This window comes from Scyliorhinus torazame, chromosome 11 (assembly GCF_047496885.1).
Source record: "Scyliorhinus torazame isolate Kashiwa2021f chromosome 11, sScyTor2.1, whole genome shotgun sequence".
Lineage (NCBI taxonomy): Eukaryota > Metazoa > Chordata > Chondrichthyes > Carcharhiniformes > Scyliorhinidae > Scyliorhinus > Scyliorhinus torazame.
The window spans coordinates 69221766-69238871 of NC_092717.1; the positions used below are offsets into that span (position 1 = coordinate 69221766).

The window sequence follows — 17106 nt, forward strand, 5'->3', positions numbered from 1 at the left end:
TTCAATCATAGAATGTCCAGTGTCCTTCTAATGAAGGGTCATTGACCTGAAACATAACTCTGGTTTTCTCTTTCTCAATAGATGCTGCCTGACCTGCTGAGCCATTCCTGCATTTTCTGTTTCTTTAACCGTACATCACATGCTGTCACTTTCGCTTTTATTATATTAACAAATTACTATTAACTTTACTTTTCTACACTGATATGTAATTGAGCCGTTGGTTTGATGGCAAGCCTTTTATTTGGCACTTTATTAAACACCTTTTTGAATTCCACATACACCATAACAACCAAATTAGTCTAATCAACGGCCATCAAAAAATTCTATCAGTTTAACTATACAGTGGTTAGCACTCCCGCCTCACGGCACCGAGGACGTGGGTTCGATCCCGACACTGAATCACTTCCCATGTGGAGTTTGCACATTCTCACCGTGTCTGAATGGGTCTCATCCCCACAACCCAAAAAGATGCGCCGCACTAAATTGCCCCTTAATTGAAAAAAAAGAATTGGGTACTCTAAATTTATTTTTAAAAAGTTAATTACACTCAATTTGCCTTTGACAAACCCTTGCTGGCTTTCCTTAATTCATTTAGAATTATGCAAGCGACAGGTAATTTTGCCCCGACTACCATTTCGAAGAGCTTTTCCATCACCAAAGTTAAACTCAATGGCCTGCAGTCGTTGAGTTTATCCTTACACTATTTCTTGATCCAGGACGCAACATTTACAATTCGCCACTTAACTGGAAAAACCACCACCAAGATTATGGTCAGAACCTCCACACTTTACACCCCTGCTTCTTTCCGCATCCTCCAATCTGGTCCTGGTGACTTATCAACCTGAAATACAGCCAGCCTTTGTAATACTTCCTTATTGACGATGTTTAGCCTATCCAGTATCTCAACTGCCTTCTCTTTTTAATGTTCATTTATATATTTATTAGTAATTATTTAATTTTGGACATAACAAAGTACTTGAAACCTAGATTATATTTTATAGATGGATTTTGCTTGATTTTTGATTAATTTGTAATGAATTAATCTTGCCATTGTCATTGTGTGAGATCGTTCACTTCATGGCCACCACTAGAAGTCCCATCTTGACATTGTTTTGGGCAGCAGGGTAGCACAAGTGGATAGCACTGTGGCGTCACAGCGCCAGGGTCCCAGGTTCGATTCCCCGCTGGGTCACTGTCTGTGGGGAGTCTGTACGTTCTCCCCGTGTCTGCGTGGGTTTCCTCCGGGTGCACCGGTTTCTTCCCACAGTCCAAAGACATGCAGGTTAGGTGGATTGGCCATGATAAATTGCCCTTAGTGACCAAAAAGGTTAGGAGGGGTTATGGGGATAGGGTGGAAGTGAGGGCTTAAGTCAGTCAGTGCAGACTCGATGGGCCGAATGGCCTCCTTCTGCACTGCATGTTCTATGTTAACTTACTTCTTTATTTTAGTACCCTTTTAAGACTTACTTATTGTTACATGCACCTTGTTACAGGCACCTTTGCCACGTCAGGACTTACTTGGATCATTTTAACATTGCCTTGGTCTATTTAGTTCATTTTAATTTTATCCATTTTACTGGTTATTAATTTATGTATTTAAGTTGTTGCTGTCGGCCTTTGGTTTATATTACTTTGCACTTTGTTCCCCCTCTGCACTGAGTTCCACCCTCACTAAATCTGTTTAGCAAGCCACTCCATTCAGCAGATTCATCCAGCTTTCACTCAACGCTGTGCTTAAAACTCTTAATTAGGAGCCTAAATTAATGTGCAAAAGTTGCAGCCTGATTACATTGTCTGCGCCCAAACTGAAACCTAATAGCAACTCACAGAGAGGCTGTGTGGTAATCCTAGCAGCAGATCTGAGAGGACACCTGCCACCCTCACCAACTCCTTGTAAATATCAGGGCTTCTCATTTTGGAAAAGGTTTTGCATCTGCAGCAGCGCCCAGGAAGTTTTTGTTGGCTCCAATTACCACAAGATTTGTTTTTGGCTTTGAGTTGGACTATTGTCTTACAAAATGTTTGTCTGTCCCCTGAGGTTCCTGTCTCGCCCCTGTGGCTGGGAAAACGGATTGTGTGATTTGTTGTGCTGGAGGAAGTTTCCCTTTTTATTTTCCTCTCTGGTCCATGTTAGAATAATTTGGGGTATGGAAATAGTCTGCGGGAAGGTTTGGTGCTGATCTGAGATAGTTGACTTGTTCTTAAGAGTTACAGGTGTTTCAGTTAATGTAACTCACCCTGATCGTCTTTCTCCCACTTTCAGCCCAATACCTGTCTCAGACTCTTGCAATACTGGTATAAAACTTTGTCAGACTCTTAGTGATAGCAGTTCTCTCACCTCTGAGGCTTCAAACCATTCTCCAGGGACTTCAACACAAAATCTAGGCTGACACAACAGTGTACTTGTGGAGTGCTGCACTCTGGGTGATGCTGTCTGCCTGTTGTGACAATCAATTCAGGCACCTTTGCCATGTCAGGTGGACATAAAACATCCCACAGTACTATTTGAAGAGCAAGGGCATCGGCCCCGATGTCCTGATAAATATTTAACCAGCATCCAACAACACTTAAAAAAAACAAATGACCAATTTATCAATGTCACATTACAACTCACTGTTTAAATTAAAGAAAGAAAATGGGACAGGGAAACGTCCAACACTGATCCCAAGCAGGCTGCTTTGACCTGGATGGTGTTGAACTTCTTGAGTGTTGTTGGAGCTGCACTCAGCTGGGCAAGTGGAGAACACTTCATCATAGAACTGACTTGTAGATGGTGAACAGGTTTTGGGGAGTCAGGAGTTGAGAGGTGTACAGATTGATAGCATATTCTAGCTGACAATCTGGCACCCAATCTTTACTTGGTCAATCTATTTCAAACCTTATGTCAATTCCTTGCAGCCTCAGCTACTTTCAGGCCTTTCATGGCATTGGGCCCAGTGTCCACGTCACACTGACTATGCCACATGACTCTATAATTGAAAACAGTAGCAGGGTGGATTTAAATGGGTTTTACAAACAGGACAAATACTGATGATGAGGAGCGGCACGTTGGTGCAGTGGTTAGCACTGTTGCCTCACGGCGCTGAGGACCCGGGTTCTATTGTGAGCAGTTCTATTGGGTTGTGGGGGGTGAGACACATGCAGACATGGGGAGAATGTGCAAACTCCACACGGATCTAACTCTCTCTGCTGACACTCAACTGACGAGATTTCCTGAGTTCTTATATTTATACTGGGAACTGGTGGTGCCCTCTAGTGTTTGTGTTACACTGAGATGTGATAATTAACCCTTTATTTGTATACATATCATTACACCCCCCCTTTTTTAACATTTCTTTTCTATGTGTAACAAAAGGAAAAAATGCAGAATATTATCACAAAACATGATATGTATATCTTTGTACAGTGAAAATGAGTGACGATCACAAAGTTCATTGTAAATTATTTACAAATTCAGTCTATTAGGTTTTCTTATTCTTCTTGTAGATCTTAATACATAAGGAGGTGACGTAGCAGTTTTAAGTTTTCTGTGTGTCATCACAAGCTTGAGTATTGGTTAAAGTGTCATGGAAAATAATTTCATGAAATGTAAGTCTGGAAATATTTTAGTGTGTAGCTTAATTTTTTGAAGTGCACGACGATTTCTTCGAAGTATGTTTCCGTCAGTTGTCTGAACTATCTAAGAACGTGGTGCTGCTGTCTGATGACTGTAGGAGCAGACCAACCTCCATCAAGTACCTTGATCCTGACGGTATCATCTGGAAGCAATGAGTCTAGAGTGGTTGTATGTTTTTTTTTTTTTATAAATGTTTTATTGAAATTTTTTTCCCAAACAACAATTTTTCCCCTCTTACAAAGCAAACGCAACAATAACAATACAGAAATTTTAAACAATACACAAGTAACAAAACCCCTTTATCTTTGACCTAAACTAAACCCCCCCTCCCCCCCCCCCCCCCCCCTCTCCCCCTGGGTTGCTGCTGCTGGTCATCTGTCTTCCCTCTAACGTTCCCCTAGGTAGTCGAGAAATGGCTGCCACTGCCTGGTGAACCCTTGAGCCGATCCTCTCAGGGCAAACTTTATCTGCTCCAGTTTAATGAACCCCGCCATATCATTTACCCAGGCCTCCAGTCCGGGGGGTTTCGCCTCCTTCCACATGAGTAGGATCCTGCGCCGGGCTACTAGGGACGCAAAGGCCACAACGTCGGCCTCTTTCGCCTCCTGCACTCCCGGCTCTTCCGCAACTCCAAATAGAGCTAACCCCCAGCCTGGTTTGACCCGGGCCTTCACCACCCGCGAAATCACTCCCGTCACTCCCTTCCAATACCCTTCCAGTGCCGGGCATGCCCAAAACATATGTGCGTGGTTTGCCGGGCTCCCGCCACACCTCCCACATTTGTCCTCCACTCCAAAGAACCTGCTCAATCTTGCTCCCGTTATGTGTGCTCTATGTAGCACCTTAAATTGAATCAGGCTAAGCCTGGCGCATGAGGAAGAGGAATTTACCCTGCTTAGGGCATCAGCCCACATACCCTCCTCTATCTCCTCCCCTAGTTCTTCTTCCCACTTTCCTTTTAGTTCGCCCACCGACTCCTCCCCCTCTTCCCTCATCTCTCGGTAAATCTCTGACACCTTGCCCTCTCCGACCCACACCCCTGAAAGCACCCTGTCCTGTATCCCCTGTGTCGGGAGCAATGGAAATTCCCTCACCTGTTGTCTAGTAAATGCCCTCACCTGCATATATCTCAAGAAATTTCCCCGGGGCAACTTATACTTTTCCTCCAATGCTCCCAAGCTCGCAAAAGTCCCATCTATAAATAAATCTCCCACCCTCCTAATTCCCAAATGGAACCAGCTCTGAAATCCTCCATCCATTCTTCCTGGGGCGAACCTATGGTTGTTCCTGATTGGGGACCCCACCAGGGCTCCCCGCACCCCTCTCTGTCGCCTCCACTGTCCCCAGATATTCAATGTTGCCGCCACCACCGGGTTCGTGGTAAACTTTTTAGGTGAGATCGGTAGCGGCGCCGTCACCAGCGCCTCTAAACTCGTCCCTTTACAGGACTTTCTCTCCAGTCTTTCCCACGCCGCTCCCTCACCCTCCATCATCCATTTACGTATCATTGCCACATTGGCGGCCCAATAGTAATCGCCCAAGTTCGGTAGTGCCAATCCTCCTCTGTCCCTACTACGCTGAAGGAACCCCCTCCTTACTCTCGGAACTTTCCCTGCCCACACGAAGCTCGTGATGCTCCTGTCTATTTTATTAAAAAAGGTCTTAGTGATTAGTATAGGGAGACATTGAAATACAAATAAGAACCTCGGGAGGACCATCATCTTAATTGCTTGCACCCTGCCCGCCAGCGATAGAGGCTGCATGTCCCACCTCTTGAAGTCCTCCTCCATTTGTTCTACCAACCGTGTCAGATTAAGTCTGTGCAAGGTTCCCCAGCTCCTAGCGATCTGAATCCCCAGGTATCGGAAGTTTCTTTCCACTTTCCTTAGAGGCAAGCCTTCTATCTCTCTACTCTGGTCCCCTGGATGTATCACAAATAATTCACTCTTTCCCATGTTTAGCCTATACCCCGAGAAATCCCCGAACCCCCTCAAAATTCGCATAACCTCTATCATTCCCCCCGCTGGGTCCGACACGTATAACAATAGGTCATCCGCATATAACGAGACTCGGTGTTCTTCTCCCCCTCTAATCACCCCTCTCCATTTCCTGGAGTCTCTCAACGCCATGGCCAGAGGTTCAATTGCCAACGCGAACAACAATGGAGACAGCGGGCATCCCTGTCTTGTTCCCCTATATAGTCGGAAATACTCCGATCTATGTCGACCTGTAACTACGCTTGCCGTTGGAGCCCCATAAAGAAGTCTAACCCAGCTAATAAACCCGTTCCCAAACCCAAACCTCCTTAACACTTCCCATAAATACTCCCACTCCACCCTATCAAATGCCTTCTCTGCGTCCATTGCCGCCACTATCTCTGCCTCCCCCTCCACTGGGGGCATCATTATCACCCCTAATAGTCGTCGCACGTTAACATTCAGTTGTCTCCCTTTTACGAACCCTGTCTGATCTTCGTGCACCACCCCCGGGACACAGTCCTCTATCCTCGATGCCAGCACCTTTGCCAACAATTTGGCGTCCACGTTCAACAATGAAATGGGTGAAATGGGTCTATAGGACCCGCACTGCAACGGATCTTTATCCCTCTTCAAAATTAACGATATCGTCGCCTCCGACATCGTCGGGGGTAGAGTCCCCCCTTTCCTGGCCTCATTGAACGTCCTCACCATCAACGGGGCCAACAAGTCCACATATTTTCTGTAATACTCCACCGGGAACCCGTCTGGTCCTGGGGCCTTTCCTGCTTGCATGCTTCCCAGTCCCTTAATAACCTCGTCCACCCCAATCGGTGCCCCCAGGCCTACCACCCCCCGCTCCTCCACTTTCGGGAACCTCAATTGGTCCAGGAACTGCCGCATCCCCTCCTCTCCCTCTGGGGGTTGAGACCTATACAGTTCCTCATAGAAGGTCTTGAACACCTCATTTATCTTTCCTGCCCTTCGCACCGTGTCTCCCCTTTCATCTCTAATTCCTCCTATTTCCCTCGCTGCTGCCCTCTTTCGCAATTGATGAGCCAACAGGCGACTCGCCTTTTCCCCATATTCATACCTCCTCCCCTGTGCCTTCCTCCACAGTACCTCCGCCTTTCTGGTGGTCAGAAGGTCAAATTCCGTCTGGAGTCGTCTCCTCTCCCTGTACAATTCCTCCTCCGGGGTCTCTGCAAATTCCCTATCCACCCTTAAAATCTCCCCCAGTAATCTTTCCCTTTCCTTGGCCTCTGTTTTCCTTTTGTGGGCCCCAATGGAGATCAGCTCTCCTCTGACCACCGCTTTTAGTGCTTCCCATACCACTCCCACAGGGACCTCGCCGTCGTCATTGACCTCCAGGTATCTCTCAATACACCCCCGCACTCTTGCACACACTCCCTCATCCGCCATCAGTCCCACATCTAATCGCCAGAGTGTTCTCTGCTCCCTTTCCTCTCCTAATTCCAGGTCCACCCAATGTGGGGCATGATCCGAAACCGCTATGGCTGAGTACTCAGCTTCTTCCACCCTAGAGATCAACGACCTTCCCAAAACAAAAAAATCTATCCGGGAGTACACTTTATGGACATGGGAGAAGAAGGAATACTCCCTCGCCCTAGGTCTAAGAAATCGCCATGGATCCACTCCCCCCATTTGGTCCATAAACCCCTTAAGTACCTTGGCCGCTGCCGGCCTTCTTCCGGTCCTTGAGCTGGATCTATCTAGCCCCGGGTCCAGCACCGTATTAAAGTCCCCTCCTAAAATCAAGTTTCCTACCTCCAGGTCCGGTATACGCCCCAGCATCCGTCTCATAAATCCCGCCTCGTCCCAGTTTGGGGCATACACGTTAACCAACACGACCTCCATTCCCTCCAGCCTGCCACTCACCATTACATATCTACCTCCGCTATCTGCTACGATGTTCTTTGCTTCAAATGCGACCTGTTTCCCCACCAAAATGGCCACCCCTCTATTCTTTGCGTCCAGTCCTGAGTGGAACACCTGTCCCACCCATCCTTTCCTTAGCCTAACTTGGTCCGCCACCTTTAGGTGCGTCTCTTGGAGCATAACCACGTCTGCCCTTAGTCCTTTCAAATGCGCGAGCACTCGGGCCCTTTTTATCGGTCCGTTCAGGCCTCTCACGTTCCACGTGATCAGCCTCACTAGGGGGCTACCTGCCCCCCTCCCGTGTCGACTAGCCATTACCTTCTCTAGGCCAGTCCCATATCCCGCCTCCGCGCTCCCGCTCGCTCCCCCAGCGTCGCACACCATCCCCGCCCACCCACTCTTTAGCCATTTCCTTTTGGATTTCCGCAGCAGCAACCCAGTTGTGCCCCCCCCCCTTCTCCCTCCCTCCTCCCCTCCCCGCTAGATCTCTTTCTAGCTTGATTGCTCCCCCCATATTACTTCCGTAAGTCAGCTGACTTCAACTGACCCCGGCTACTCCTGCTCACTCCTCGACCTCCCCATGTGGGGAACTCCCATCCGCCTTGCGCCTGTCTTTTCGCCTTATTCTTTCTGGTGCGGGAACATCCCTTTACCTGACCCGCCTCTTATGGCGCAGCTCCCTTTCCCCTCCCCCTCCCCTTCCCCATTCTCCAACTATGTCCCGTCTTTCCCCCCTCACCGGCGCCCACATTTCCCCAATGTCTCCCCCCTTCCCTGTTTACTTCTCAATTAACTTCCACCGTAACATTAACAATAACATTTCCTGCAGCATCAGTCCCTCAGTTCCGATCCAATTTCTCTTCTTTGATGAAGGTCCATGCTTCCTCCGCCGTCTCGAAATAATGGTGTCTCTCCTGATATGTGACCCATAGTCTTGCCGGCTGCAGCATCCCGAACTTCACCTTCCTTTTATGCAACACCTCTTTGGCTCGGTTGAAGCTCGCCCTCCTTCTCGCCACCTCCGCACTCCAATCCTGGTATACCCGTACCACTGCATTCTCCCATCTGCTACTCCGCACCTTTTTAGCCCATCTCAGGACCTCTTCTCTATCCTTAAGGCGGTAAAATCGCACGATTATCGCCCTGGGTGGTTCTCCCGCTTTTGGTCTTCTCGCCGGAATCCGATTTGCCCACTCCACCTCCAAGGGGCCCGTAGGGGCCTCAGCACCCATCAGTGAGCTCAGCATCGTACTTGCGTACGCTCCACAGTCCACTCCTTCCACACCCTCAGGGAGACCCAGTATCCGAAGGTTCTTCCTTCGCGCTCCATTTTCTAGGGCTTCGATCCTTTCAGTACACTTTTTATGAAGTGCCTCGTGCGTCTGTGTCTTAACCGCCAGGCCCAGGATCTCGTCCTCAATATCTGTCACCTTCTGCTCCACCACACGGAGCTCTGTCTCCTGGGTCTTTAATGTCTCCTTGAGCCCCTCAATTGCCTGTAGCAACGGGGTCAGCACCTCCCTCTTCAGCAGCTCCACGCACCGTCTCACAATTTCATGCTCAGGCCCCCATGTCGCCTGCGCTTTCTCCGCCGCCATCTTGTACTTCTCTCTTTCTGACCCTTTGGTCGACGATTCCTCGCGCTGCAGCCGCCGCCGCCGGTTTTTTCCTCCTTCGTTTGGGGGGGACTCCCTTCTCACACGCCCCACACCGGGTTGCGTCGTCGAAAAATTCCCCGTTGAGGCTCTTAAAAGAGCCCGAAGGTCCGTCGGAGCTGGAGCCGCCGAAGCGTGCGGCTAGCTAGGCATCACCGCAACCGGAAGTCCCTTCAGTGGCCTTGATGAGGTCTTTTCACAGTTGTTCCCTCTGCTGCTAGAATTCACCTTTGATACAGGCCCTCAGGTCAGCTTGCAGCTTTAAGCTTGCCCTTCCCCCGCCTGCATGCTGGAAGAGGCCCTGTTTATCCTGTAGTTGCAGCCAAATCTTTCACTGTTTCTGCGTGTGTCTGGCAACCAAGAGACATACCCTTCCTGGGGGACACTGTCGGGGGAATATTGCCGCCTTCTTCCCACACCGGGAAATGTCAAACAAATGCCGTGGGGGCCCTGTAAAAGAGCCCAAAAGTCCGTTCCAAGCAGGAGCTGCCGAATATGCGACCTAGCTCTGCATAGCCGCACCCGGAAGTCGAGTGGTTGTATGTTGATCATAGTACATTCTCGGTCGTTCACACTGCTGTTTCATTTTTTGTATCACTGGCAGATGATCTGGATTTTTAAAAAAAAATAATCTTTATTCTCACAAGTAGGCTTACATTAACGCTGCAATGACGTTACTGTGAAAAGCCCCCAAGCGCCACACTCTAGCGCCTGTTCGGTACACAAAGAGAGAATTTAGAATATCCAATTCACCGAACAACACGTCTTTCGGAACTTGTGGGAGGAAACCGGAGCACCCGGAGGAAACCCACACAGACACAGGGAGAACGTACAGACTCCGCACAGACAATGACCCAAGCCGGGAATCAAACCTGGGACCTTGGAGCTGTGAAGCAACAGTGCTACCCACTGTGCTACCATGCTGCCCATTTGGAAGATGGCAGAGTTGTTCTCAAATCTCTGTTCATTAACATCTGTGCAAATGATAGTCCAGTTGAAAGAGTCGCCGCTCTGTATGAAGTAGTGCTAGATTGATATCTGACGAAGAATCCATAGTTTTGTTTAGAAGTTCTTTGATGATTTGTACTTTTTTTAAACTTTTCATTCGACTGTGGGTAATGTGCACTCACGTGATGAGTAAAGTTTTTTTGAAACAATTTTTAATGGGGTATTTTTGGCATAACAAACAACCACAGTACAAAAAACAATAGAGTACAAAGAACAGTAATCAAAAAAAAACAGCCGCCGACATCCGTCCCTCCAAGGCCCACCTATTTGACCTCCTACTCTATACTACCCTAGCCCCCAGCCCCCGCCCCGCTGACGATTAATTGCCCAAGAAGTCAATGATTGGTTGCCACCTCCGAGCGAACCCTGACACCGAACCTCTCAAGGCGAACTTGATCTTTTCCAGGCCGAGAAAGCTCGCCATGTCGGTTAACCAGGCCTCTGACTTCGGAGGCCAAGACTCCCTCCAAGCCAGTAGTATCCGTCGCCGGGCTACCATGGAGGAAAAGGCCAGAACATCTGCCTCTCCCTCCTCCTGAACACCCGGGTCCTCCAACACCCCAAAGATCGCTACTTCTGGACTCATTTCTACCCTTGTCTTCAATGCCCTGGACATGACATCCGCGAACCCCTGCCAATATCCCCTAAGTGTTGGGCATGCCCAGAACATATGACATGGTTCATTGGTCCATCCGCACAGCTGACACACTTGTCTTCCACCCCAAAAAATCTACTCAACCGGGTCGCTGTCATGTGCGCCCGGTGCACCGCCTTAAACTGGATCAAGCTGAACCTTGCGCATGTAGCGGTCACGTTGACCCTGCTCAGCACCTCCGCCCGTAGGCCATCCTCCATCTTAGCTTAAAAAATCAAGAGGCACTGGAACACAAATAAAAATCTCGGCAATATCGTCATCTTAACCGTCGGCACCCTCCCCGCCAGTGATAGCGGGAGCGCATCCCATCTCCGAAACTCGACCCTCATCTGCTCAACCAGCCGGGACAAGGTCAACTCGTGCAACCGGCCCCAGTTACACGCCATTTGTATCCCCAGATAGTAATGAGCAAAGTTGTACAGTCGTGAAAACTCAGCCCATTCATAAGACCATAAGACATAGGAACGGAAGTAAGGCCAATCGGCCCATCGAGTCCACTCCACCATTCAATCATGGCTGATTTCAACTCCATTTACCAGCTCTCTCTCCATAGCCCTTAATTCCACGAGAAATCAAGAATTCATCAACTTCTGTCTTAAAGACACTCAACGTCCCGGCCTCCACCGCCCTCTGTAGCAATGAATTCCACAGACCCACCACTCTCCGGCTGAAGAGATTTCTCCTCATCTCTGTTCTAAAGTGACTCCCTTTTATTCTAAAGCTGTGCCCCCGGGTCCTAGTCTCCCCTGCTAATGGAAACAACTTCCCTACATCCACCCTATCTAAGCCATTCATTATCTTGTAAGTTTCTATTAGATCTCCCCTCAACCTCCTAAACTCCAATGAATATAATCCCAGGATCCTCAGATGTTCATCGTATGTTAGGCCTACCATTCCTGGGATCATCTGTGTGAATCTCCGTTGGACCCGCTCCAGTGCCAGTATGTCCTTCCTGAGGCGTGGGGCCCAAAATTACTCACAGTATTCTAAATGGGGCCTAACTAATGCTTTATAAAGCTTCAGAAGTACACCCCTGCTTTTATATTCCAAGCCTCTTGAGATGAATGACAACATTGCATTTGCTTCCTTAATTACGGACTCAACCTGCAAGTTTACCTTTAGAGAATCCTGGACTAGGACTCCCAAGTCCCTTTGCACTTCAGCATTATGAATTTTGTCACTGTTTAGAAAATAGTCCATGCCTCTATTCTTTTTTCCAAAGTGCAAGACCTCGCACTTGCCCACGTTGAATTTCATCAGCCATTTCTTGGACCACTCTCCTAAACTGTCTAAATCTTTCTGCAGCCTCCCCACCTCCTCCATACTACCTGCCCCTCCACCTATCTTTGTATCATCGGCAAACTTAGCCAGAATGCCCCCAGTCCCGTCATCTAGATCGTTAACATATAAAGAGAACAGCTGTGGCCCCAACACTGAACCCTGTGGGACACCACTCGTCACCGGTTGCCCTTCCGAAAAAGAACCTTTTATCCCAACTCTCTGCCTTCTGCCTGACAGCCAATCGTCAATCCATGTTAGTACCTTGCCTCGAATACCATGGGCCCTTATTTTACTCAGCAGTCTCCCGTGAGGCACCTTATCAAAGGCCTTTTGGAAGTCAAGATAGATAACATCCATTGGCTCTCCTTGGTCTAACCTATTTGTTGTTGATCCCCAAATTTCTTTCTCTGTCAGTCTGGCCTCAATAAAAGTTGAGATGGATTCGCACGTAAAAAGAAGTTATTTATTTAGCTTGCAAGCTTGAATCATCTTACAGAAACGTAAGAGACATCCAGCCTCTTACACCCCAGAAAACGACTGAACTAAAAGACAAAGGGATCTCTGCAAAATCAATTCAAATGGTATCAAGTTTCACATACTCGACGGACATAGGTCAGCCTATGTCCCTCCTGACCTGTTCGATCTATTCTGATTGGCTCACTTCCAATCCCTTTCTCTGGCCCCTATCAATGCAGCATCACTCTCATAGACACACCTCTTCCTGCTTTTTCCATGCGGTCTCAAACCCCTTTGTCCCTAACTGCCAGAATCAAAGTGGCTTATTTCTACATACATTAACTAGTAACTCTAAAGTAACTATTTTATATCACATTCGTCATTGTTATCTCTTCAAAGAACTCTAACAGGTTTGTCAGACACGACCTCCCCTTACTAAATCCATGCTGACTTGTCCTAATCCGACCCTGCACTTCCAAGAATTTAGAAATCTCATCCTTAACAATGGATTCTAGAATCTTGCCAATAACCAAGGTTAGGCTAATTGGCCTATAATTTTCCATCTTTTTCTTTGTTCCCTTCTTGAACAGGGGGGTTACAACAGCGATTTTCCAATCCTCTGGGACTTTCCCTGACTCCAGTGACTTTTGAAAGATCATAACTAACGCCTCCACTATTTCTTCAGCTATCTCCTTTAGAACTCTAGGATGTAGCCCATCTGGGCCTGGAGATTTATCAATTTTTAGACCTCTTAGTTTCTCTAACACTTTCTCCTTTGTGATGGCTACCATATTCAACTCTGCCCCCTGACTCTCCGGAATTGTTGGGATATTACTCATGTCTTCTACTGTGAAGACTGACGCAAAGTACTTATTTAGTTCCTCAGCTATTGTCTCCCATCACTAGATTACCAGCGTCATTTTGGAGCGGCCCAATGTCAACGTTTGCCTCCCGTTTGTTTTTAATGTATTTAAAGAAACTTTTACGATCATTCCTAATGTTACTGGCTAGCCTACCTTCATATTTGATTCTCTCTTTCCTTATTTCTCTCTTTGTTATCCTCTGTTTGTTTTTGTAGCCTTCCCAATCTTCTGACTTCCCACTACTCTTTGCCACATTATAGGCTTTCTCTTTTGCTTTGATGCATTCCCTAACTTCCTTTGTCAGCCATGGCTGCCTAATCCCCCCCTCTGATAACCTTTCTTTTCGTTGGGATGAACCTCTGTACTGTGTCCTCAATTACTCCCAGAAACTCCTGCCATTGCTGTTCTACTGTCTTTCCCACTAGGCTCTGCTCCCAGTCGATTTTCGTCAGTTCCTCCCTCATGCCCCTGTAGTTACCTTTATTTAACTGTAACACCTTTACATCTGATTCTACCTTCTTTCTTTCAAATTGCAGATTGAATTCTACCATATTATGATCACTGCCTCCTAAGTGCTCCCTTACTTTAAGATCTTTAATCAAGTCTGGCTCATTACATAACACTAAGTCCAGAATGGCCTGTTCCCTCGTGGGCTCCATCACAAGCTGTTCCAAAAAGCCCTCCTGTAAACATTCAATGAATTCCCTTTCCTTGGGTCCACTGGCAGCATTATTTACCCAGTCCACCTGCATATTGAAGTCCCCCATGATCACTGTGACCTTGCCTTTCTGACATGCACTTTCTATTTCGTGGTGCATTTTGTGCCCCCGGTCCTGACCACTGTTAGGAGGCCTGTACATAACTCCCATTATGTTTTTTTTGCCTTTGTGGTTCCTCAACTCTACCCACACAGACTCCACATCATCTGACCCTATGTTGTTTAGTGCTATTGATTTAATTTCATTCCTAATTAACAAGGCAACCCCGCCCCCTCTGCCCACCTCTCTTGTCTTTTCGATAGGTTGTGAATCCCTGGATGTTTAAATGCCAGTCCTGAACCCCCTGCAACCTGTCTCTGTGATGCCTACCACATCATACCTGCCAGTCACAATCTGGGCCACAAGCTCATCTACCTTGTTCCGTACACTGCACGCATTTAAATATAGCACCTTTAATTCTCTATTGACCGTCCCTTTTTGTTTTCTTAGTGTGGTGGACCTTGGTTTACTGAGCCTTTCCATACACTGTCATATTTTGTGGGATGGGGACTATTGTAACCTCTCCTGAGTTTTGTCTTTTCGTGCTTTTTTGTATTCCTAAGCAGCTACGCTTCCCACTGATGACTTCACCTCTTGGTTCCCTGACTTTCCCTTCCCCCCAATCTTTAGTTTAAAGTCCTATTGACCACCCTATTTACTCTTTTCGCCAGAACACTGATCCCAGCTCGGTTCAGGAGGAGACCATCCCAACGGTATAGGTCCCCCCTGTCCCAAAACTGATGCCAGTGTCCCATGAAAAGGAACCCCTCTTTCCCACACCACTCTTTCAGCCACGTGTTAACTTCCCTTATTCTTGCCTCCCTATGCCAATTTGCACATGGCTCGGGCAGTAATCCGGAGATTATGACCCTTGAGGACCTGTTTTTTAAATTTGACTCCTAGCTCTTTATAATCTCTAAACAGGTCCTCTTTCCTAGACTTGCCTATGTTGTTGGTACCGACATGGACCACAACAACTGGATCCTCCCCCTCCCTCTCCCGTATCCTTTCAAGCCGGTCAGAGATGTCCCGCACCCTAGCACCGGGCAGGCAACATACCATGCGGGACTCTTTATCCTGCTCACAAAGGATACTATCTATCCCCCTGATAATAGAATCCCCTACAACTACAACTTGCCTATTTACTCCCTCCCCTTGAATGGCCTGCTGAACCATGGTGCCTTGGTCAGCTGACTCATCCTTCCTGCAGCCCTGTTCGCCATCCACACAGGGAGCAAGTGCCTCATACCTGTTGGACAGGGTCACGGGCTGAGGCTCCCGAGTTCCTGACTGCTGGTTCCCTTTACCTGCCTGACTTGCGGTCACATCCTGCTGTCCCTGGCCACTGGCAGGATTTAAACTACTTACTCTGACAGGTGTGACTGCCTCCTGAAACACAGTGTCCAGGTAAGTCTCCCCCTCCCGGATGTGCCTCAGTGTTTAAAGCTCAGACTCCAGCTCATCAACTCTGAGCCAGAGCTCTTCGAGCAGCCAACACTTACTGCAGATGTGGTCGCTGCAGCTCGCAATGGGATCTGCCAGCTCCCTCAACAAGCAGCTCAAGCACATCACCTGACCAGCCATCACTAATTAATTAATTAGTTTAATTTAAGTTTACGAGTTTAGCTGTGTTTTTTTTAAATTTGGGGCAGATTTGCTATCAACCAATCAGATCACAGCTTCCCTCTGACGTCACTTTTGGAGAAAACAAAACTGTAAAACAGGAAGTTACCGTTAGGTTTTTATACTCACGGAGACTGCTCCTCCTCCTCCGAACGGCTCCCGAAATTAGGCCCGAAGAAAGAGAACAAAACAGTAGGGAAAAAGCACCTTCTCCCACTCTTCACTGAATTACCTCACTGCACCAAATTACCAAATTCTCACTCTGTCTGTGTCTCACTCACTCAGGCTGTGTCTCCTTGACCTGCGCAATGCTTACTAATGTGCGCTTTCTGTCTGTCTTTTATACAGACTTTAGGATGACTCACACTAAAACTTCAAAGAGAAGAATACAATGTGTACCTTTGTGCCCCTTAACAGGTGTCAGGTGACTGCCAGATAACTGCCTCTCAGCAATTAGGGTGGGAGCAGCTTCAGCCAATCAGACACGAATCTACACTGCACTTTTATCTGAAAAACAGCAAAATTAGATTAACCACTTACCTTTCCTGGTTACCTCACTGCACCAAATTACCATATTCTCACTCTGTCTGTGTCTCACTCACTCAGGCTGTGTCTCCTTGACCTGCAGCAATTCATTGCTGTCGAAACACGGTCCATTGTCAGACATGACAGTGGTAGGTATTCCATGTCTGGCAAAAGTTTCCTTACTTGCTTTGATAACAGATTGGGATGTGAGATCTGATAACTTCATGACTTCTAGATAATTCGAATAGTAGTCGTTTATCAGAACATAATCATGACCATTGCAGTGAAATAGATCTATACCAACTTCAGCCCATGGAGATGTTTCCAAACTATGTTGCTGTAGTTTCTCCTTGCATTGTGCAGGTTGAAACTTCTGAAACGTTTCACATCCAAGTGCCATATCAGTGATGTCACGATTGATGCCTGGCCAGTGTACAGCTTGTCTCACCCTTCTCTTGCATTTTTTAATGCCAAGGTAACCTTCATGAATTTGGTTAAGAATCATGGGTCGGCGAGACCGTGGTATGACTATCCGGTGAAATTGAAGCAACAATCCATCCACGATTGTCAAATCTTCTTGAACATTTCTGAACTTAGAACAATGCCCTTTCGGCCACCCATTGTTGAGATGGTGTATGACTCATTGAAGCATTGTGTCCTTCTTTGTCTCTTCACGGATGAGGTAGATTTTCATACCCGAGGCAGGAAGATTTTCAGCACACAGCTTACTTGAGATTCTACGTGCTGTACAAATTTAAAAGGTACACTTTCTGAAGTGATTGAGCGTGATA

General features: G+C 47.4%; 1 pseudogene; it reads right to left on the bottom strand.

Moving 5' to 3' along the window:
* LOC140385929 (uncharacterized) overlaps window positions 1–16820 on the bottom strand; it is a 125673-nt pseudogene extending 108853 nt beyond the window's left edge.
* Window positions 16821–17106: the final 286 nt, after the last annotated feature.